This window comes from Pteronotus mesoamericanus, unplaced genomic scaffold (assembly GCF_021234165.1).
Source record: "Pteronotus mesoamericanus isolate MK-2021 breed Mesoamerican mustached bat unplaced genomic scaffold, CSHL_Meso_final contig_214, whole genome shotgun sequence".
Taxonomy (NCBI): domain Eukaryota; kingdom Metazoa; phylum Chordata; class Mammalia; order Chiroptera; family Mormoopidae; genus Pteronotus; species Pteronotus mesoamericanus.
In genome coordinates, this window is record NW_026555089.1 from 3,056,481 (window position 1) to 3,081,880 (window position 25,400).

At 42.7% G+C, this 25,400-nt stretch overlaps 1 protein-coding gene across 13 annotated transcripts in view; it reads right to left on the reverse strand.

Moving 5' to 3' along the window:
• The window catches only part of PPP6R3 (protein phosphatase 6 regulatory subunit 3), a 112,838-nt gene that overhangs the window by 74,711 nt on the left and 12,727 nt on the right, over positions 1 to 25,400 (reverse strand). For 12 of the 13 annotated variants that reach the window (XM_054570785.1, XM_054570784.1, XM_054570783.1 and 9 more), the window contains exon 2: positions 5,016 to 5,167. The exons of the other annotated variant lie outside the window; for it this stretch is intronic. The gene's annotated coding sequence lies outside the window, so the exon portion shown is untranslated. The remainder of the gene's footprint in view (positions 1 to 5,015; positions 5,168 to 25,400) is intronic. 13 annotated transcript variants of the gene reach the window in all.

The following is a 25,400-nucleotide window of genomic DNA, read 5'->3' on the forward strand; positions in this document are numbered from 1 at the left end:
GGGACACGCGACCCCACTGCAGCCTGCCCGGGGCTGGCCACTCGTGCCAGGCAGCATCGCATCCTGTTCCAGGGATGAAGACACTGCCAACCTGGCCAGGGTGGCAAAGGGACTCACGACTTCGGGAATAAAAGAATGACCTATGAGCATCTTAGAGCTCTCTTAGCCCACTGTGTACAGGTCCCACGGATGAAAGGACAGCCGGCGAGGGAAAGTGCGAGTGCTCTGCAAGCAGAAGCAGGAACTTGCTAAAGATGAGGGCCAGGGCCACATGGGAGTCCCAGAGACGGGAGGTACACGCTGGCAGAGCCTGGATGCTCCCTCGTGAGGGCGACAGCAGAGAAGGGTCTGTTCCACAGAGGAAGGCCATACTATGTGACTTAACACCATGCTGTCTGACACATCTCTTCCAAAGTCCATCTGATCCACACGGCACGGCTACATCTGGGCTGACAGGGAATCCCAATGAGGAAAGAGAAAAATGACACCACCCCCCAGGTGCTCAGTGGGCTGGCTGCACCGCAAAAGGTTCCATTCCTCTGAAAACTCTAACAACAATGAAAGACACAGAGAAGCAACGGCAACCAAGGAGCATGCCAACCAATTCATGAAAAGACAAAATAATTCATGAAGTCCAACGCCCAAATAACAGAAGTTTTAGAAGAACACATTAATAACCCACAACCACCTCCTCGCGTCAAAAACTGTTTTCTCAGTGCGCACAGGATGGATCTCCACCCCCAGGACCCGCACGGGCCGCCTCAGTTGGCGGCTGGTGGCGGAGTGTCTCCTTGGAGGCGCAGCGTGGGGTTCCGTGGCAGCAGACATAGGGACAGAAGCGTCGTTTTTCTAGAGACGAAAGCACTCATAGAAGAAATGGAAACTGGAATGACATCAGCTTCCTCAGCTGCCATTCCAGAAAAGAACATTTTCAGACAAGCAAGAAGGTCTGACAGATTTATTTACACTGCCTTGGAAAACTACCGGAGAACAGGCTTCCCCAAGGCATGGCAGTAAGTCATGAGGGGACGTTATGGGACACACAAAACCAGGGACACAACACACACAAAGATGGACAAGGGGGACTCCTGCAGCCACAGAGAACCAAGTCCAGAGGGACCAGCCCAGGGGAAGGCATGAAGCAGAAGGAGATGGACCATGGAGATTTCTGCAAATGAAGCCAGAAATGTAAGGAATAATTAACCAAAATATACATACTTTTAATATTCACTTTAATCAAAGCTGTGCTTTAACTACAGCACAGTTAGGAAACACAGGAAGATGAAGAAAGGAAGGAGCTATGCGCTCAAGGGCCGTATGGCGTGTGACTTTGAATTGTAGAAGGGAAGTAAACATGAGAACACTGCTAAGTGATGAAGGCAGCGCCCCTACTGAGTAATTCAGAGATGAGGTGGGTAATGGGTGGGAAAAAAGATGATTGTTGTGTGTTTTTTTAAAATAAATCTAGTGATACGGTTTGACTTTTTAAACTATGCACCCATGTATGATAAAATTACAAAAAGAAAATATAACAGCACTTAGTATAATCCCTGGCCCTTTGCAAGGGCTCTAAATATAAGCTCAGTGTGAAATCAGGGTATTATGAAAGATTAGTTAACCTGCCAGGCCCTGCAGAATAATAAGACTGTGAGGTAACGGCATACACTTCAGATCCCTGTATACAAAAACAAGCAAACAAAGAAACAGAAAAATCCAACCACTCAAACCAACCAACAACAAAAACCACCACGGTGCCTTCTCATGTTTAGGTCCCTTTCCAGCCCATTCCTTTTGGCTTCAACGTGTAAACCCACTCCAGGGACGCGGGACCCCGGGAGGGTGCGCACCAAGACGGCCAAATCTGCTCTGCCTCCTATTTTTACACAATGCCCGAGCAAAGGGCGGGCTTTACATTCCTAACTGTTTGGGGGGAAAGAAATCACAACACTGGCATCCGTGACCGGTGCAAGTCCTGGGAGGCTCGAGTTTTAGCGCCCAGGCAGCCCTCCTGGAACGGAGTCACACCATTCACCCTCCCACTCCGTCCCTCTGCGCTACAGATCAGCTGGGCCAAGTCAGTCACCGCGACCGCGTCAGAGCACGACCGTGTTCCCAGGGCCCTACCTTGTGCCGCAACAGCTGGTCTTATTATCACCCTACACACCCGACGTGCCAAAACAAGAAATGGAAAACTGGACCTCAAACGCGCTTTGACAGCACCATGGGATGTGTGTTATCTTGTCATTAAATTAGACGGCAGTCACCCCACATCTGGGACAGGAGAACACCGTCCATGCGCAGACTAAGTGGTCATCGCAATGTTCCCCACTCTCAGGAAGGCGACGGGCAGAAGACTCAGAAAGTGTCAAATGAAATCTCTCCTAACAGGAGCATTTCTTCACAAAAATAAAAAATGAAAACGAAGGTGCAAAGTTGGTTTCCAGCTGCTTACTAAGCAGGCCAGGGAGCCAAGGATGGTCTTCCTTCACACTCGATGAGCTCACAGGTATGACTGATACGACTCGGCTGTCGTTTATTTGAGGAGTTTGAGGTGATGAAGAATTAGCTGCTGGGAACAGGCCGCATGAGGCAACTACAGCGGAATGGTTTCAGAGAAGTTGAAAAAGATGAAATCACAACAATGTGCAGTAGAATTTGCTAGGATGTGCTACAATGGTGGGAAAATTATGTGTCGAGCCAAAAGGCTTAACTGGACAAACTGATAAAACCTGTGAAAATGTAGTGTTTAAAGCTTATGTTTATTTCCTCCACTTTCATCAGCAGGTACTTCAGATGTTTTAAAAAGCCGTCACGTGTTACTGAACCAGTAACGTCAACATTAATTTGACATAAAGGAACTTAACTTACTCTTGTGGACTTAACCATCATTAGTTCCTGATTTGTCTGATCACACAGCAGCTTTAAGGCTTATCAAGGATTAAGTTTTTATGCAACTTTTTGAGCTGAGGACCAAAACTCAAATTTTTCTGAATGGGAAGAAGAGCTCTCAGCCACTACTACTGAACAACAAATGACTCTGGAAATCTGCCTTTGCTGAAGTCTTGATGTTTCCTAATGAATTCAACCTAAAACTAGATGGCAAAATGGCACTAGTCTGCAACACTTATACTACAGTACAGTCATTGCAACACTAACTTGTTTCACTTATGAATTCAGGCTGCTTCATATATTAGCCATGCTGTCAGAAGTTAAAATATGAAGATCCTCATTCCCACACAATCTTGCAGCAGGTACATTTTCTGAACTCAAGCTGGAGTTAAATACCATTTCTCAAACCATAATGCGGATGTGAAGGAAATTTCTCTATTTCAGAATCCACTTAGTTATGCTACTGAGGAGCTTTCACCTAAGCTTAAATTGGAAATTAATCTACATGCTAAAAGGCAAGTATCAAAAGAGAAATGTAACAGAATGCTATAAATGCCTTCTAGGCGACGAACATACTCAGCTGAAACCACCACTCGCTGCGGACTGACAGCAGAGTGCGGTGGAGCTGGCAGGGCTAAAGCGCTTCCACTATGAAACAGGCACCGTATCGCTGCAGGTCTGTGTCGAAAGGCCAGGTGACTACTTGTAACAGAACACCATTGAGGTGAAATGCTAGCCCCAAGAAAAAGAATTTGATTTGTATTTCGGTATCTGTATTACTGAAAATTGAACTCAATTATTTCTATATTTTGAATTTCATTAATAGAATCTGTAAAAATTTGTTTTCTCTGTTGTATAAATAACTTCATAATATCCTCTTTTTTGTTTCTTGGCTCAAAAAACCCTAAAATATTTACGATATGGGCCTTTGCAATGCGAGTTTAGTTTGATGACCCCTGGAGACTGCTGGGTAATTTCTTAAGAGCTCACCCACTCTAGTGCGGTACGGCTTGCCGATGAGCAGAGGGGAGTGAAAGAAAGGGGGGGAGGAATACAGCTAAAGGTAATAAATGGTTCTATAAGCTACCGAAGGTAAGAGACTCCATCAGCAAAGAAAAAAGAATAATGAAACAAAGAGAAAGAGAGAAAAAGGGAAAAACAAAGTCTTAAAAATACAATCCTGAGAAAAGTCTAAAATTTTATCTCCTATCACCAATTAACAATACATATTATTTAAAAAGTACTGAAGAGCCCTGGCCAGGTGAGTCAGGTGGCTGAAGCATCATCCCATGCACCAAAAGGCTACAGGTTGGATTTCTGGTCAAGGCACATGCCTAGGTTGTAGGTTTAATCCCTGGCTGGGACAGGTATGGGAGGCAACCTATCAATGTTTCTCTCTCACAAAGATGTTTTTCTCTCGCTCTCTCCCTTGCTCTCTCTCTAAAATCAATAAAAAAACCACATCCTTGGATGAGGATTAAAAAAAAAAAAAAAGTACTAAACACATAAAGTAGAAGTCAAAATGTCTTACTTATGATGTGCTTAAAATCTATGTAAAGAAAAGAAATAATTTTAAAATAATTTCATGAGATGTGCTTTACGAGTTCACAAAGGAATGATTCCGAGCCAAAAGTCGAACATGCGAAGCCAACCTCTAGCCCTTATGACGAGTTTCAGCGAGGAGTTCCAGAGCGAACGCACTCCGCCCTGGAGGGGGCAGGCCTCGGGCTGGAGGCCAGGTGTCCTCTGGCTGGGGTCAAACAACTCACTCGCCCCCAACCCCACGTTCTCTTGCTCGTGCGCGCAACGGTGGCCTAGAAGCAGCAACTAGCCTACCAGCAGCCTTCCTCTTCACGCTACGTCAGCCTGCTAGGCCTGCCTGGTCCTTGGCACCCAGCTCAGTCCCCGGGAATCCCATGGGTGCAGCAGATGACAAGACATGCCAGAGCAAACTACAGAGGCTGCTATTTAACTTCCTAAAAACACCGCAGTGCCCCAGAACCTAACGGTACCTGTCTCAAAGAGACACCCTAGCCCTGGCCCACCTAGACTCCAGGGTCTCATGACAGCACTGCTTTCCTTCGTAATTCATGGAAGGAAACTCCTGATACTCTCAATGGTCTTACCTTTCAAACCAAGTTTAAAAATTAAAAGAAATGTTTTCTTCCTGTGGCGCCTTGCCCATTACAGGTTATCCTGGCAACAGCTGTCTTCCAACTTGCTGTGTCAGCAGGTTAGCAGGAGTAAAGTGGGGTGTGAACATAAAGCAGAAGCTCTCCTATAAAGGAAAAAGAGCACACAATCACAGCATGTTCTCTTCTGGTCTGATGGCTGCTGTCGTTAAAGACACCGGCTCAGGGCTCTGACTCACACAGAACTGTACCTCAGAGGATCAAAAAGTTCTAGTTAATTTAACTTTTTTCTATGTGGAAACACGAAAAAGTGCACAGCCATCCCTACATTGCAATTTTTATACTATACGACTAACAATAACCCAGAAATCGAGACACCATAACAGCACTATCAGTGGGCAGGTAAGAAAAAACATATATTTATCTTTATATTATGAAAACACCAATGATATTCCTATCCAACATAGGGCCAACTGCAAAGACATCGTACTTTAAAATACTAAAACACATTTTAAAAGTGTCTGCCTCTGCCCTAGCCAGTGTGGCTCAGTTGGTTGGAGCATCATCCCATGCACTAAAAGGCTGGAGACTGGATTCCCAGGCAGGGCGTGTATGAAAGGCAGGCAACCAATCAATGTTTCCCTCTCCCTCCTTCTCCCTCCCTACTCCCAAAAACCAATAAACTTTTTAAAGTTTTTTAAAGTGTCTCCCTCTAAATGCCCACAAGTAGCCCCATGTAAAACTGCTAAGCAATCATAACTTTTATTAGAAACTGTGAGTAGAACTTTCAAGAACTTTGAAAATCAGTACTTCATACTAGTTGTTGCTAAGGTCAACTAACCAAACACCACACATGGAAGAATTATAAATTGTCCTCCAAGACACTTCATACTGCAGAAGCAGCTCGAACTCTAGACAATATATTAATTAGAAGTCCTCTAATTATGCAAAGGCATCTTTTAAAAAACACTGCTCATTTAATGCCTTTCTTCCATAAAACTCACACTACATTGTGATCTCCACATTTTCCTTCAAGTAAGATAATAAAAAAAGCTAACTGCTTCTTAGAACAAAATGAATCGACAAAAACAGTAATAAACCTGGGTTACAATGAAAAGAACATTTAATTCTAAGTTAAATGTGTTTGAACATACACTTGAAAGTACAACTGGCCTTCTAAGTTTCTGTGCCACCACGAGCGGTCCCAGCCCTCGGCCATGACACGTAGACACGTTAGTGCAGGCACACTCACGAAGGCCCCATCACCTCCACTCGCTCTGCGGTAGGGGTTCCAGATTCCTTCCAATTCTAATGAAGTTTTTTACTCCACAAAATGGGTCCACACACACACAACCTGGTACTTAAATTCAAGTGACTGCGGAGCCCTCAAAGCTGATCTGCAATCACGTCTCCCACCACCCAGGACCGCCCACCGCGCCTACCTGCAGGCCGGCCAAGCAGTCACAGGCTCCCTGCAGAGCTGGGCCGACCTCCCTGCCTCACAGTGCAGCACACCCTCCAGGCAGCCAGAAGGAAAAACAGCATTGTGAATACAGGTGCTTACTGCTTGTAACAACTATGGTGGGACATAATCCACTTTTCTGGAGAAGTCCTTAACTAGTCAGTTTTTTCACTTAGACTACTGAGGGAAAAGAGTAGGTCTATGTATTATTAATGGTAAGAAATGTGCTTATTCTGGAATGCGAGGACATGAGAAACAAGATGAAAAGGTGGAGAAGAGAATGGAATGATGTACAAGCTCTGTACTGAGACTCCTGGGTAAAGACTTTGCACTGAACACACAGTGATATGCCTCTAGAACTACAGTAAAAAAAAAAAAAGCTGTTTTGGTTGTTTTGTCTCGTTTTTTTAAAGGCACAATCCACAAGAGCCATGAGAAGGGAAAAAAAAAAATGAAGGGGTGGTGGAAGGAAGCAAAAGGAATACTGATTAAAAGTTATCCAATGAACACTTCAGATCCTTAAATCTCCTTGTCCTGTCCTGCCCCTCCCACCCCTGGCAGAGGACAGCAGGGCGCCCAAATGAGAGGTCTCAGAACGGGGAGGCACCGGCACAGGAGAAGAGCCCGCTGCACTGGCAACAGGGATGGTGTGCGCTGCAGAGTGAATGCTGAAACACAGGCACGCCCCCCCCGCACCCTCCTCCCCTCAAGCCAGACCCCCCCTACAAAGCTCCGATATTCCCAGCCAGGCTGAAAAGTGTCTTCTGTGTGACCTACCTCCAGGAAGAACTGCCTGAGAACACGGGACACTGTGGGGCTTCCCAACCAGAGCAGCTCAACTAACCCCACTGGGAAGCTCCCGGGCAATGAGCCCCGCGCATGGTCCGAGCCCTCCAGTGAACCCTTCTTATTCTCATCTTTCTTTAAAAAACCTTTCCATTGTAAACTTGCAGAGCAGTTACAGGAGCAATACGAGAAAACTCCCACAGAGCCTTTGCTTAGATTCACATCAATCACTGTGTCACTTCTGCTTGATCCCCCGACAAACATTCCAAACAGTTGATTCACTGCAGCCACCACGTCCTTTACCTTTAAATAGTTCCCTGTGTATTTCCTAAGAACAAGAATATTCTCTCACACGACCACAGTACACGTCAAAATCAAGAATTTAACATATTAATCACTGCATATGGAGTATATGGTTCACATTTCAATTCTGCCAACTGCTCTATAATGTCCCTCCTGGCGACCCACCCCACACCTGGCCTGGGTTCACCCAGCCCACCTGCTGCCCTGTCTCCTTCATGTCCTTGCGCCCGGGACAGTTCTTCAGCATTCGCCTTTCGCTTCACTGCCGTCTCAGAGAATACAGGTATGCACTACTGGCAGGAATTCCACATAAATGAAGTTTTGTTTTGCCCAGACTTTCACATAAATTGACAAGATGATGTCAATTTGTTGCATTACTGGTGATGATTTTGATAACTTGGTTAAAACTTGCTTTATTTCTCCAATGTAAAATAACCATTTTCCCTTAGTAACTAATTACAAAGTAATCTGTAGAAAGATAGTTTGACATTATATTCTTGAAATGTTCACCCAAGAGTATTAGTACTCACTGGAAATTCTTGTCTGAATCAACTGTTACACTAATAGTTAAAAATGATGGGTTTTTTGTAAATCTGCTGTTCCTTCTGCACGTGTCAGCTGATATTCTCACTTCAGTAAGGTATGTTCCCTTCTCCCCACTCTTTCTTTATTTAATTCATTACAGGATGGACTCAGATTCTTATTGTATTTATTAATGTCACGATTCATTCTGATACTCAAGGTGTACCAGATTTGGCCAGCGGGAAGCCTATCTGGCAGACTCTTGTGTGCTTTTCATATTTTTGAGCATTTCCTTATTTCCCAGCATAACATGTTCCAGATTCATCTTGTACATTCTCTGCCTCAGCTCTGAAATCAGTCACTGCCCCAAGGAGCCCGGATTCTGTTTAGTGGAGGGTGTTAATTAGAAATCATAGTCTGAGAACTAAGTACGTTCACAGATAGTGGACAAAGTGGGAAAAATGGCAATTTCATATGTATCAACCCTATGTGTTGTCGGTGTGTATCCCTGACCTTTAAATATTAATGGAAACCAAAGGGTTACCAGACATTTCTGGAAAGCCTCTATCATAAAAAGTAAGGGCAAAACAAACAGAAAATGCTAGTTGAGGGTAAGACTATACGAGAGAACATAAAAATAAAATTATTATCCTCAAAAAAAGATAATGCACCTACTTAATAAAAACAAGTATTATTTAAAAGGGAACAAACTAGCAGAAGGAAAATGATGTCCAATCCAGAAATCTATACCCAGCCAAACTGTCAATCAAGAGTGCACAAAGACTGAAAAGGCTTGCCTCCTCCACGCCTTTCTCACAGAAAGCTATTCTTCTGTGCTCCACTTAGACAAGAGGCAGAGCAACAAGGACAACAACAGAGAATACAGAAACAGGAGACTCAGCAAGGAGAGAGGCAAAAAGACCCCCCTCGTCGCAGCCCCTGATCACAGCAGACTGCTGAGCTCCCAGCAGGGCAGGTGAGCGAGCAGTCCAGACTGGTGCAGGGAAGTTCTTCCAAAAGATAAAGCTAACAGAATACTGGACCATGTAACCAGAGGCTAAATTAGTGAGTAATACATTTTTAAAAATCATCCAAAACTTCCAAGGAAAACCAAAAGTTGTTTATGAAAGAAAAAGTATTTGTAACAACACTAAACAGTATAACAGCACAAAGGGCCATAATGACAAAGCTCAATATTGATATAACCAAAATTGCAATAAAACTATATAGAAAGAAGAGAAGATAAAATGTGGTGAGGAAGGTACAGTGAGAGCAGAAAAGAAAGCTAATCCTTATCTTCCGTATCTTATCATAGCAGGAAATCAACAGACATGCTTTAAAAAAAATCAGCAAGCATGCGTGCAAGTATGAACTCTTCAAGTATGCTCTTCAGATATATGGAGGCAAATATGTATTTTTTTAACTGGCTAAAAGAGTTCAAAGTATTAAAGTTGCCTTCAGAAAAGAGGAAAAAGAGGGTAGGGTTGCTGTTTATCCTATCCAGCCTCCTAGACCTAGCTCACTCATAACTGTGGATAAAGCTTTGACCAAAAGTTTTTTTTAAATAAATTTTTAAGATGCTAGACTGGGAAGGCATAGTAAATGTTGAGACCAGAGAGCTGTAATGTCAGGTATTCATTCATTCACTAGCTGTGTGACCTAAAACAAGTCATTTAATCTGAGAATCCATTTCTTCATGTATAAAAAAATTAGACTAAATTGACTTGAAACTTTCTTCCTGCTTCAATGATTTACGAATCCAATATAAAAATAAAGTAATAAAAACTTTAAATATAGTGCCAGTCACTACAGACATTAGCAAACTGAATAACAGAAAGAATGAAGCAGGACTTGGTGAAAGAATAAATGGAGGAAGAAGTAGGAAAAAACCCTACTTTAAGCCTGTGAGTACTGAGAGGGTACTGATGGTGAAGAAGTTAGAAAAATATAGCATAGGAAATGAAGACAAAGTCCCAGACCCTGGCCTGCAAAGAATTTAACAGTATGAAGACAAACCATGACATGAGAACACCAGAAAAAAAGCTAGCTATGCCGGAAGGAGCTGTTTGTTTTGAATGTTAAAATATACAGATGATGGTAGAACCTATAGGAATAATGAAAGGTTCTTCCCAAAGAATATATCTCAAAAAGGAGCAATTCTCCCCAAGTATTTAATTTTTAGGAAACCGTAAGTTTTATATCATAATTACAGGACAAACACGAGCACAGGGCGTGGCTAGAGAGCCAGCTGCTGAAGGTGTGGTGGGGGGGCAACAGCACAAAGTCACCGAAGCCAATGGAGGGAAGCTGTGGAACTACGAATACACCGCACGCCGTTGGACAGCTGATGTCTCTACTCCATTCCAGCTGCTACAATAATACCACAGCCTGGGTGGCTTATAAACACCAGGAATTTACTTCTCACAGTTCCCCAGACCGGGAAGTCCAAGATGGTCACATAGGCAGATTCAGTGTCTGGTGAGGACCTACTTCCTGGTTCAAATGGCCATCTCCTTTTCACTGTGGAAGGGGCAAGTGGCCTCCCTGGGGTCTCTTTATAAGGGCGCAAATCTCATTCATAGAGCCCCATCCTCGTGACCTAATCACCTCCCAAAGGTCCCACCTCCCGATACCACCACACTTGCGGGGACACAAATGTTCAGTCTATGGCAATTGGCATCAATAGATTACTCTCTCAGAGTGAACGGATTAAGAAGGGCCCCATCCAAAAAAAAACAAAACAAAACCAAGATTATAGAAAATATATATACTTTTATATTTACTTTTCCCAATTATTCCTTTAAAAAGTCACTTTTCTTCAATGGACATTTAATCTCACCCCATCACAAAGTGTCTCCTCTTTACAACACTACAACGAAGAGAAAGGAAGAACAATGTAAGTATAAAAATGTAAGTCAGCAATGAGGAACAGTTAAGCCTGAACACAGACCCTCCTCTACATAGCACCTAAGCATGCACTTGCCTACTCAGAGAACTCGAGACGGGTAAGAAGAAACCCCCGCCCTCTCACAAGCCCCTGCTGCTAGTGCTCGGCGACGCCCTGGGGCATGATTCCCACTTTACAGTTGATGGTGCTAAGGATTTACTCCAAATAACCCTTACATGAACACTGAATTCATTTTCTGAAAAAACTAAGAAAAAAAAGCAGTAATAACCTGTTCCCTATGATGACATATGAACTTTTACTATAAATGCCACCATATTCCTCATTAACGCAAATTCACAGGAGAAAGCCGTAGCTATTCCACAACCTGCAGGAAAACACTTTCTCCTTACATCACACATCCTGCAGTCACTACAGGCGGGTGATACAGTCCAAAGCTGGGACACGAAAGCAAGTAACTCCCCGCCTCCCTAGGATCAGAAAGCCCTCAGGCAGGCCAGCTCAATCAGAGCACCACTCTAAGGTGGACCCCACCCCATTTCCGTAAGTACCCCCATCTATGTTTTCCCAAACGGCCAAGTCTGAAGGGGTGGGAGATAGTGGGATGGGAAGAGAGCCATCTCCATGAGGTCTTGTTTGCCATTTTACCCTCAATGCTTAGCACACTGTGGATTAAAAAATAATCCACAAAATCTGGAACACGAAGTCCATTAAAGACCCTAGCCAGCGTGGCTCAGATTAGTTGGAGCCTCGGTCCCGCACAGCAGAAGCCTGCAGGTTCAGTTACCAGACAGGCACGTACAGGAGGCAAGCAATCGATGTCTCGCTCCCCTCGCCCCCTAAAATCAATAAACACATTTTTAAAATTTCATTAAAGCTGAGCGCACACACACCAGCTAATTTCAAAAACATCAATAATTTTAATATAAGCTGTGGCAAGAATATCAAAGCTTCTAAACCACTAATCAAAAATCACTGCACCAAGAATGCAAAAAGACTACTGTTTAAAGTATAAAATGCCCAAGATAAATCCATACTACCACCTTTTAAAAGCAAAATCATGTATGGAAAGCACTTTAAGTAAAAACTTTGGCACCTGTTTGGATGACGTCATCGTCTGGCAATGCACCCAAATGGACGCTCAAATCACTGAGGCCATACAGGACGCCAACCCAACTTCAGCTGCTATTAAAATGGGGCCAAGTCATAAATTGGTAAATCAACATCCAAAGTAAAGCCCAGAGAACTAACTCTGCCCGTTACAGCAACATGCAAAGATGGAGAACAATGGTACAAAAGACTCCTCAATCACAATACCTGCTGTATCTAGTTGACTCAGCCTTGTTACATATCAAGCTTCAGTTGCTATATAACCCAACACTCCCATAATCCAGAGCACCATAGCAAGAAAAATATCAAAACTTTTTGTATCAAATGATTAATATGTAAAATAAAAATACAGAGACTGAGCCCTGGCTGGTGTGGCTCAGTGGACTGAGTGCTGGTCTGTGAACCAAAGAGACACTGGTTTGATTCCCAGTCAGGGCACGTGCCTGGGTTGCGGGCCAGGTCCCTGGCTGGGGGCACACAAGAGGCAACCACACATTGATGTTTCTCTCCCTCTTTCTCCTTCCCTTTCCCTCTCTCTAAAAATAAATACATGAAATCTTTAAAAAAAAAAAAAAAAGGAAAAAAAAGTATAGAGACTGAAAAACGTGCTGAGCACCATGGAGGGTAGATGAATGTGTTCACTGAAAACTTAACCCAAGGACAGGATTTTCAACTAGCAAAACAAGACACGTAAGTGATGGAAAAGGTAGAAGATGCTTCATATAGGTTCCTGATCGCTGTTCTAAAGAATGGGTAAGATAGACACAAGGCCCAGGCCATTACTAGGGGTAGCCCTGTCATCAGCTCTGAGAGTAAATTTTTTCTACTTTTAAACACAAACCTAATTTCTAGTTGGCGATTCTAATCATACTCATAAAGCGTTGGTCTCCACCATGACACTTCCCAAGTTTTCAAAAAAGTATTTATTATTATTTTTTAAGATTTTATTTATTTTTTAGAGAGAGGAAGAGAGGGAAAAAGAGAGGGAGAAAAACATCAGTGTGCAAGACACACTTCGATCAGCTGCTTCTTGCACACTCCCCAAATGGGGACATGGCCAGCAACCCAGGCATGTGCCCTGCCTGGCTAGGAATTGAACCAGCGACCTGCAGGAGTGCAAGCCAGCACCCAATCCACTGAACCACACCAGCCAGGACTCAAAAAAGTATTTTTTTAAGTGGTGAATGCTCAAGATCTCTGTTGTCCAATACAATAGCTACCAGCCACACACAGCTAGCTATTGAGTACCTGCAGCTAGTATGACTAAGAAACGGAATTTTCAGTTTCGTTTACACTGAGCACAAATAAGGAACATCATTATACAAAGTCCTACTGCACCACACTGCTCTGACATTAAAAACAAAGCATGCAATGTTTATGGTCTATAATCTTAGATAAATAAATTCACATCTCTAGGATTCAACTTTCTCGACCAAAAAAATGTAGAGTTCAACCAGAATGTCTCCATGACATAATTTATATGTGCAGCATATAAATTAATCGTCTTCATTAGAATCACTGCAACATAATTAAAGCCATAAACCCCTCAAAATTATGACAGGTCACCTAGACTTGATGATGTAAGGGCACCATCATGTCTCACACCACCAACCTTGATGAGGAAGGCTAAGGAAACACAGCTTGGTTTAGTCAGCCTCTGGGCAAATAATCTCATCTCTCTGAACCTGTTTTCTTATCTATAAAATGAGAGGATTAAACTATCAATATTCTTCAAATCTTAAAACTACCGTATTTTGTCGTGTATAAGAAGCTCCTTTTGTATAATGCGCACCCACATTTTTGGCTCCAACTTTCAAGATAAAAACCTTTCATTTTAATTTTTTAATTCAATTTTTTATTTATTTATATTTAGAAACAAAACTGATTATTATATTCTAGGATATTACTTTGGATACAGATATTATTGTTTTTTTATACAGACACAGAATTAGTACAACCCACATATAATGCGCATACTTATTTTTTCCTCAAAAATGTGAGCAAAAAGTGCACATTATACATGGCAACATACAGTACTTCTTTCCACAGTGGCCAGGTGGCTCAGCTGGTGTGAACATCTTCCCAATACGCCAAGGTTGTGGATTTGACCCCATCGGGGCACATACAAGGATCAACCAATAAATGCAAACTGATGTCTCTCCCCTCACCCTTCTCTCTCTAAAAAAAAAAAGAAGAAGAAAAAGAAAATTTAGCCCTGGCAGGTGTGGCTCAGTAGATTAAGCACCAGCCTGCAAACCAAAGGGGTTGATTCCCAGTCAGGGCACAGGCCTGGGTTGCAAGCCAGGTCCCCAGCAGGAGGCGCATGAGGCAACCACACATTGATGTCTCTCTCCCTCTCTTTTTCCCTCCCTCCCCATTTCTAAATATAAATAAAATCTTTAAAAATATCATTTAAAAATTTTTTTCAATCAAAAAAACTTAAAAACCTTCTCCTTTCCTATGGCTCTAAAACAGCAATTTGTAACCAGTGTGCCACAAGATTTCATAAAACATGCAATACCTGAATTTTAGTCAGGGGCGCTGACTTCTTTTCCCTTAGATGGTCAAATTAAAAAATGACAACAGCCAACACAACAATAGCCATCTGGTGTGAATCCAGATTATACCTTTCTTTTGGTCAGATCAACAAAAATGTATCTTTCGGTGTGCCACAGAATTTTAGTAGTTTATGTGTTCCATGAGATAAAATAGATTGAAAATAAGCTGAAATAATAGGTTGAAAATAGGTTGTAATTAAGAAATAAAAAAATACAAGTGAAACGAGGATACTCAAAGAAATGAAGAAAAAGAGATCGATGAATAACCAGTCTCAAACTCTTAAGGAGTGAATTAAGTAAATTTAAACAAGATCTTGGAGAGCCCTGATGACAGAGTATTTAAAGTTGTACAATATCAATGTATGCTGGAGGGAGACAGATGTGGCCTATTTGGGTGTGCCTGGCTTTTTTGAAGTCATATGTGAACACATGCTATCTCCAAAGAAGGCCACACTGCAGAAAGGTCAGTAGAACCAGGTTATAACGTAGGTGGCAGGGGAATATACTGCTCATGAAGGTTTCCCCCCACAGAAGTTAACCAAGAAAGTCTTCCTCCTACATCAGAAAGCTATAGTCCAGCCCCACTGCTACATTACATTCCTGGTTCTCAAACATCACATACTTGTTTACTTTGTCGGGGACCCAAACCAAGTAAGCCCGCTCTCTCGACAGGAGCTGTGGTTATCTCCAGGTGCAGTAAGGTGAGCTGGAGCGGGAGTTCACCCATGAAGCCTTTCCAGTGGTGCCCAACCGAGAACATACATACACAACAGGAAAGGGTCCTTTGAAAAGAACCCTAACAGGTATCTGGAGAAGGGAATATAGACTAGTAACTTATGTGAAATGTGTTGGAAGGCATAAGGGTCAAGGCTCAACATAGCTCTTCAAAGGCACAGTTCCAAATACCTTCTTTTTCTCAGTTTTTAAAAAGCCTGATTTATATGGTAGGAAAAACAACAACAACAAATTCTGCTTCCTTGAAGTACGTTTTACCTGATACAGACTTTGCTTCGTATTACAGTTGATTTAACCAGGCCACCACTGATGACCATTTAGTTTTCATATTACAAAAACACGCCCTAGCGCCCCGCAGTGAAATCACTGGATCACACAATGAGCATTTCTAATTAGATGCGTACTTCCAAATGACTCTCCACGTAGGTCCTACCGATCCACAGCTCCACTAGTGATGTAGAAATACCTGTTTCCTCACACCCTTGTCTTTATGAGCTCTACTCGTATGTTTAAGTGCCATTTATACTTCACTTTCCTGCCAAATGTCTGTTTATATCATTTGTCCATTTTTCTATTAGGCTAGTCTTTTCAATGATTTGTCACGGTTATTTAAAAGAAAGAAAATTAGCCCTTTGTCCGACAGCATTCCGTCTTCAACTCATTCCAGCCTGGCATCTCTCTGTGCCACTCCACTGAAACTGCTCTTTCAAGTCGCCAGGGACCTCCAGAGGGGGCTAAGTCCCAGTGAAGCTCTCCCTAGTCCTGCTCTCAGCAGAAATTTGGCACAGTGTAATCGACCCGTAGACGCTGCTTATTAGAACCCTCTCCTCCCTTGGCCTCTCTGGTATCATCCTCCTTGTTTTCTCAACTCCCTCAGCTGGAGGCGCCCCACTCGCCTGCCTTCCCCTTCCTCATAGCTGCTAAGGGACAGGTTCCCACCCGGTTCAGACTGTGGACACTGCCGATTTATTACCCTCTCCGGAGCCAACCATATCTGGCTGGGGTGTGAATTCACATTTGTTCTTATTCTCGCTGTTGCCCCAGCAACAGAAACAAAGACCACAGGCACTTTTTTTTTTTTTTAAGTTTTGTAGAATAAAGGAAGCCTTATCCATGGATTTTTAAAGTACTTCTATAAACACAGTTGAGTTCCCATAAGATTACTGGTACACTCCAAATACAGGTAACTCAACTACCAGCAGCCATTTCCCCTTGGACAGCTCACAAGTATATCAAACCTAAGTCCTACGAAACAGAGCTTTTGTCCTCCACCATATCTTGGCCACCAACCAAGCCTTCTCCTCCCCAGCCTCAGAAAAGGGCACTCCAGGTGTGAAAGTCAGCGCCTGGAAACTGGCCTTGGCTCCTCTCCTCCCTCCCAACCCATCCAATTCTGTCTATTCCACCTCCTGAATCTCTCTCTCTCCCCTTCTCTATCTTCTGCCACCACCTGGAAGACAGAAACAGCTTTGTAATGTATCTCCCTGCATCTCTAAGCCATTGTTCACTTGGCCTCCTAGTCACTGTCCTCTGCTACTCCATGTGAGCAATGGTTATAATGATAATTCTGAGCTATGCAGTCCCCTACAGTGTCTTTATATACATACTCAACAGAGATAGCAAGGCTTTGAATCCTTGAAATGCCGGTATAGTTTGAATTGCGATGTACTGTGAATGTAAGATACATACCTGATTGCAAAGACTTATTACTAAAAACACAGAAGTGAAAACATCAATATATTTTATATTGATTACATGTTGAAATACTATTTTGGATTATTGGGTGAGATGAAATACATTAAAATTAATTTTACCTGTCTTTTTGCAGGAGGCCACCAGAAAATTTAAGATCACATATGTAGCCTGCATTGTATCTCTACTGAGACGCCACCTGAGCATTCTTCGGAGGAGGGTGCTGGCACCGGCACCACGTCCACCTTTTTTAACCATGTGTGACCGAAGCGCAGAGGCACTGGGCCTGGCATGGAGTAGGCACCCAGATGTTGGCTGAATGGTTATGGCCAACAACTGGTATTACTATGGTAAATTCACTTAAAAACAAAACACTAAAAATTGAATGCTTACCTTGAAGTTGAATGATACTTTAAAAATGCATTGGTGTTAGGAAAACAACTAAGTTTAAACTTTCGAAATAGATGAATTTAAAAAAATGTCTACTTCTCTGATAGTCTTTAAAAAAAAAGATTTTATTTTTTAATTTTTAGACAGAGGAGAAAGGAAGGGAGAGAGGGAGAGAAACATCAATGTGTGGTTGCCTCTCACACGCCCCCTACTGGGGACCTGGCCCGCAACCCAGGCATGTGCTCTGACTGGGGATTGAACCAGTGACCCTTTCATTCGCAGCCCGGCGCTCAATCCCCCGAGCCACACCAGCCAGGGCTCTGATGTTCATTCTGATCATGTTGTCATTTATTTTTCTAATTCTTCATTGCTAAAGTTTCTATTAAAAGGGAAAAGCAAAGACTGGGAAGACTGGAAGTTTAAAGTGGCCTAAAGAGACCTTAAGACTTTGAGTCATTGACCCTTAAAATACTGGTCATCACAACGGAAAAATCAGCTGCAAAGAAAGGAAAGGCTAGCAGACAGTAAGAAAAACACAAGGCAACAATAAGCACAGAGTGTTTAAGGCCACGATTTTCAGCATTTCTCATCTACTGGCCCAAACAAACTACTAACATTCTGCGGCATACTAAATAATATATTTTTTGCCAATCTGTCAGAAAACTAGGTATAATTTTGATTCATTCACACTGGACAGCTATTGTTGTGTTGGTTGCTGTCAGTTTTTAATTTGACAACCTGAGGGAAAAAGAGGTCAGTAGCGCCCCGACTGCACAGGCAGGAACTTCAAGTGTTAGAAATGCTCGCCGGCCGAGAGCCGGCCGAGAGCCGGCCAAGAGCCGCTGCTCCCCGTAACCAGAGCCAGCGGCTGCGCTCTGCCCTGCAGCGTTTAGACTACCAGAGAGGGTGTGGGGTGCTCCAGACCACAAGGCTTCCAGTCTGCCCGGAGTCATTTGACAGAAGACAAAATGTGCACTCAGACGGCCTCACAAACAGACAGAAAGTGATGGGGAAGAAAGCTGACTCCAAAACAGACATCACTACATTTTAGTATAGAACAGCTCTACAGAAAATGTGATTTAATTCAAAAGCGCTTTAAAAATTTCAATTTTAGTCCACAATCCAACCTCCAGAGACAGATCACAACCAAAGAAGCAACACTAGCTACAGCAACAAAGCCCTTCTACTACCCCCTACCCCAAAGAGAAACTGCCTGGGTACCGAACGCAGAACCCTGAGGGGACGGCACGAAATGAAAAGTCCAGATCTTCCCAAAAAGGGATGGGGTTGGGGGAGGGGCCGGAAAGAATGATAAATAGGTAATCCACAGGTTGTTTTAAACCGGTGGGCCTTATCTGGATCCTGACTTGTCAAAATTATTAAACTATACAAAAAATTATGATATTTGAGACAAATGGAAATTTCAACTCAAAGTACTGAATAATATTAAGCAAATGTATGGGGTTTAATTATGAGAGTTTTGTGGTTATGTTATGGTTAAAACCAAAGAAGTGTTTACCTTTGAAATATACATACTGACATACTATTTACAGAAAAACAAAATAATTATTTTGACATTTTCTTCAAAGTAATAATGGAATGGGCTAACTATAATTGAAAAAATTGATAAATGAATTACATTAACAGTCACTTCTCTTTCTCAAAAGACATGAGGACAACAAACAGAGCAAGCAAAGACATTCACTGCACTTGTATCTCCTGAAAGACTCGCCCAGAACCAAAGAGACACCACCAAGTGTTGTGTTTGAAAATATGTCCAAATTCTTTGACACTTATCCATTCAAAAAAAATGGAGCCCAACTCCTCTCTTTCTGAACACAAGATGGGATGATTTGAGTGACTCTCTTCTAACAAACAGAACATGGCAAAAGTAAATGTCATTTGACTTCTGAGGCAAGGTCATAAAAATAACAGCTTACACTTGGTGCTTTCTCTCAAGTCACTCTTTTGAGGCAGAGTTAGTCACCATGTTCTGAGGACAGGACACCCAGGAACCCCTGACAATGGCCCACTTGAAAAGAAACCAGGGCGCCCTCCAAGAGCCAGGCCTAACCTGTCAGGCGTGCGGGTGATCTGCTTCGGGAAGAGTCCTCCCCCTGCAGAAAAGCCTTTGGAGGGCTGAGCACACCCAAGCCACCACCACCCAACCAAGCCGCTCCCAAGTTCCTACCCACAGAAACTGGGAGGCAACATATGTCTGCTGTTGTTATAAGCCACTAAGACAGTAACGTGCTATGCAGCCACACAGCTAACATAATAAGAAAAAGAGATAATACAATAGGAAAAAAGAACAAAAACTTGTTTACTTTTCATAAAAAAGGATTCCCAAATAACCAATAAAAGTAGGAAAAGGTGCTTGACCTCACTAGTGCAAACCGAAACTACCATAAGCTATCAAACAACTAGAAGTATAGCTAAAAGAAAAAAAATAAAAATAAGAGCTATTAGGGAGGATACAAAGTAGAATTTACATACTGCTGGTGGAAGTGTGATTCGGTCTTCCAAACCCAAACATATGCATTCTCTCTGTGACCTCACAGCTCCCCTCCTAGATACAGTTCCAAAAGAAACGCTTTCACACATTCACCAAAGATACAAACTTTGTTCAGAGCAGCATGATATGTAATAGCCCTAAAGTGGCATCTAGCCAACTGTCCCTCAACAGAATAAAACTTCATACAGTGAAACCGCATACAGCAACAAGAAAAATCAACTGGGTGCGATTACACGGACAATCCCACACACAATGCGAGAGAGTACTCCGATACAAGAGAATATACAGTAAGATTCTACGCATTTAAGAAACAAAACTGGGCAAAACTCATCCGTGCAGTTAGATGCTAGGTTGCCAGTTGCCCTCGGCAAGGAGGAAATCACTGGTGGTGGACAGAGGGGACATCTGGGGTAATTACCCAGCTAGGTTGCAGCTTGTGGAAATTCATTCACAATACGCATGTGTCTTTGCATCTGTATTGTAATCCAAAGGAGTTTTAAAACAGAATACAGGAGAAAAGTGAGGCGTGAGGGAGTAAGTGGGAAAGAAGTAGGACAGGACTGGCCTTGGGCATACGGTGGTGGGTACTGGGCAACTGAGGGTTCATTAAACCATTCTACGTTTGTGCACGTTGAAGTTTTTCCCTAAAAAATTATTCTTAAGTTTCTTAATATAAAACTGGCTGGAACCACTGGTAAAAGTATAAACTGGCCTGGTTTTTCTGGCCACAGACATTGAAAGGTGTTAAAATCTAACATCTTCTGACCAAATTATTCTGTTTCTATGAATTCATCCTGAGGAAAAAAGTCTTATAACAATGTCCAAAGCATTTAAAACAGAAAAAAAGAGAAACGTGTAAATGTAAGAGGACAAAGGGTCCTGTGGGACTACCATGGGACAAATAACCCAGGCCCTTCACCGACACATGGTACCTAAACACCCAGTGATAAATAAAAATGATTTTATCTGCACCAAGGTTCTTCCATCCATCCAGTGAAGTAGATGTAGCCATTAAAAATTATGTCATATGAAAAGATGCTCCACATCATGTCATCAGGGACATGCAAATTAAAATTACGACGAGATGCCACTGCGCACCTATCAGAATGGCTAAATACGGATCTACTGGCAGCGCGCAATGCCGGTGAGACTGTGGAGCACAAGAACCCTCCTGCGCTGCTGCTGGGAGCGCACAATGTCAAAGCCTCTCTGGAGGGCAGTTTGGTAGCTTCTTACAAAACTAAATGTGCTCTTACCATACCATCTAGCAATCACATTTCTCGTTATTTATCCAAAGGACTTGGAAATTCGTATCTACACAAAAACCTGCACACGATGTGTATAGCAGCTTTACCGATAACTGCCAAAACTCGGACACAACCCGGAGGCGAGTGGATAAAATAAACTGTGGTGCAGCCATACCATACAGTATTGCTCAGCACTAAAAAGAATGAGCTATCAAGCCATTAAAACTCATGGAGGAATCCTAAGTGTTGATTAGTAAGTGAAAGAAGCCAGTCTCAGAACGGTACATACTGTGTGACTCCAACCACATGACATTCCGGAAAAGGCAAAATGATGGAGACAGTAAAAAGGTAGTCAGGGGCCACGTGGGAAGCAGGAATGAATAGGTGGAGCACAGAGAACACTTTCTAGGGCAGTGACACCATCCTGCAGGATATAACAACGCTGGATACACCTCATATATATTTGTCAAAACCCAAAGAACTTACACCACCAAGAGTGAACCCTCAGGTAAACTGCGGACTTCGGGCGATGCGAGGCCTCAGTGGGAGTTCGCTCGCTGTGTCAAATGCGCCCCCCCAGTGCCGCAGACAGCGGAAAGGGGTGAGGGTGGGGCAGGGGCACGCCGGGGGGGGGGGCCTCTCTGTGCTTCAGACTCAGCTTTGCTGTAAACCTAAAATTGCTCTATAAAATAATGTTCAATTTTAAAAATGGTTAGAATATAAATTTCATGTTATATATATATTACAATAGAAGGTTTGCTAATTGTTCATTTATAGTAGAACTTAAAAGCAATGTGGTGAATCATCTGCAAAGGAAATAGAAAAAGCCTTCTTTAAAAAGGTTTTCCCGTGTAATGCTTACTTTACATGCAAATACAAAAAGCAAAAGAATCCAGCTTATGATTTAGCATTTTACCTACTTCTGCAGCAAACACTGTACTTGTAAAAGCTTCTAAGTACAAAGTGCCTATTATACCCAACTAAAAGCTGAATTGTGATTTAAAAAAAAAAACTTACAGCCCACTGATACAGGCAGTGGCTGTTCAGTGCCCTTTCACTGTGCAGCGAGTAAAAAGAATGAGGCAAAATCTTTAGGTGCTCTGCACGGGACTCCGTGAAGAGTGACAAGTGATCTTTTTTAAAGTGTAAATTCCCAATGCTATGTAGTTTCCATAATAATATATAAGTATGTGAATACACAGAAAAAAATTAGGAAAGTAGACATAAAACTATTAAAAGCAGAGGTGAAAAAGGCCTGGGAGAAGGTGATCAGAAGAATCTTTAGTCCTTTCTGTAATTTTATTTTTTTCAAAGCAAATATAATCATATATTAAGTAATTTTTTTTAATTAGGGCTTTGTATTCCAAACAGGAAAATGGCAATAGAATGAAAAAAAATTCGTCCTGGCCACATAGGTGAGTTGGTTGGAGGACTGTCCAGATATGCAAAAGTTGCGGGCATGCCAAGGTTGTGCCAAGGTGGCACGTTTGATCCCTGGTCAGGGGACATATAAGAATCAACCCGTGAATGCATAAGTAAGTGGAACAACATATAGATGTTTCTCTCCCTCCCACCCTTTCCCCTCTTTCTGTAATCAATAAATGTAAACAAACAAAAAACTCAAGCTCTGGCCAGGAGGCTCCGTTGCTGGGGCGTCGTCCTATGCACCAAAAAGTTGAGGGTTCAATTTCTGGCCAGGGCATATATCTAAATTGAGGGTTAGGTCCCCAGTCAGGGTGCATATGGGAGGCAACTGATCAATGTTTCTCTCTCACATCAATGTTTCTGTGTGTGTCTCTCTCTCTCTCAAATCAATAAACAAACATATCCTTGGGTGAGGATTAAAAAAAAAAAACTCACAATATCCTACTTCTAGTCAAGATTTCAAAACCAAAATCAGTAAAAGAGTTCATAAAACATGTTAATCATTAACGAAGTCAGCTTGGCCATAACCATTATTCTATGAAAGTTTTTGACTTCTACATTCAAAAACACTTGCCCCCCAGAACCCACAAATTCAAATTATCCAAAGTTATTTCCTATGGAAAAAAGAGAACTTTAATAATATTTCCATTTTACATGCAAAGAATCTGGGGTCAGAAAGGTGAAATGATTTGTCCCAAGTCAGACAGCTAGTCAGTGGTCAAGCCGAGGTTCCAATCCGATTCTCAACAACATAACGGCCCTTCCTCTAACCCACTCTGGCCGGACTGCCTCCCTGCCTCCCTGCCTCCCAGGGGCCGCGTCCTCACAGGAGAGGCGAACATCCCACTCCCATCATGGGAACAACAGTGATGGAACACATCAAGCACAAGCGACAACTGGAACAACAGGCACTGGGCAAACAAAATAGGAAGAGACCAGTGGCACTCTCCAATGTAAGGCAGACAGTGGGCAAGGACGGGCAGGCTGCTGAAGGTCTCCACTAACTACGAGGGGAAGCAGCAGTAACTGATGCCCAAAGTGGAAAGCCAGGCCTGAGAACATGGTAAAAGGTAGGGATGGGCTCTCTCTACTTGTTCTTGGGAATTAACACAAGCATGCCCAGCTGTGTTTCTTTTTAGATCTCAAAACATCTCTGCTAAACCAGCTCTCTCTCTACCCCATGCCCTCTACAGTCCTCCTTCATTCCCTCCTCAATGCCCTGGAAGATTATCAAAATTTGTTTTTTGTAGTTTCATGAAAACAACAGTTGCACAGCCTATGCATGTCCATCAAGCTCTCTGGCCTTGCTGACAGTCACGGGGGGGGGGGGGGGGGGGGGGGCGGGGCCCGGGGGGGTGCGGGCAGAAAGCCTCTGCTCTGGGGCTGCGCTGCTGGCCCCAGACCACCTGGTCCCCCTCAGGGAAGGCTGCGGGGAAGCAGGGCCACGACTTAGAGGCCTGCTGGCCACAGCGTCACAAAGTGAAGTCCCACCGTAGCCCAGCAACCCACATGCCATAATGTCCCCCGATGCCTCCCGTTTCTGACTGAAACAGAAGAAAACACTTCCACTATAGAGAAATAAGTATAATACACAGCCTCCCCTGGGGCAGGCTGTGCATTACAATGCTGAACTCCACTCTCTGCCTTGCTTCACAGCTCAAAATCTATTTTGATCCACATCCCTTTTCCACATTTGTTGTTACTGTTCTGTACTTGCCTAGAGTCACATTTAAGGTTCACATAAACGTTTTCTGGCAACTGAATGATTCTGATTTTAAAAGATAATTATCCTTGAAATCTTTCCCATTTCTGGATATGGTATAAAAATCAGTTAACTAATGCGAAGGAGCATAAAAATCTCTAAGAAGTTCATTATTGACACAGGAACACTCCATATTAAAGAAGAAAAAATTTCACATTGCCAGCTCTTAAAATGAACATACTCCAATATGTAATTTTTAAAGTTTCTGAATACTTATCCAAAACATGTCTGGTACTTGGTTATTCAGAGTTAGCCAGACACCAAAAGAGTAATTCAAAATAAAAGGCAACACCAGCAACCTAAAAATAAAAGAGAGTAAACATATCTGCTGGACTGGCCAACATAGTAAGTGCTTTAGGTACAGAACACCTCAGATTTCTGGATAAAGAAAAACCAATGGCTAACTTCTAATTAATCTCAATAGCAATAATGGAAAAAGACGTGTAATACGGCAAAGTGCTAAGGGAAAATAATGACCCACCTACACATGGGTTTTAGCCAAAAATTACTTTCTAGAATGACATTTTAGATAGACAGACAGACAGACAGACAGATAGATATGGTCTGTCCAGAAGGTATCCAGCCAGGTAATAAGAAAAAGAGACATTTATTGAAAAAGATACAAGAAACACTGGACATAGGACAATGATGCCTCAGTCCCCTATCCAAGTAGGTACCTTGGTACCTCACACAGTTCTCCCAATTGCTATCAGCTGCCCCCTCATATTTTCCTGAATCTCATCAACAGTCTGAAATCTCTTCCCTTTCAAAGGTGATTTTAATTTTGGTAAAAGCCAGGAGTTGCGGGGTGGGGGGCAAATCTGGGCTGTAGAGGAGACTGAGTCACCTAGGTGATTTCATGTTTTGTCAAAAAACTCTGCACAAGACATGATGCATGAGCGGGTGTGTTGCCATAATGAAGCTGCCAATCACCAGCTGCCCTTCACTGCAGCCTTCTGAATCACAA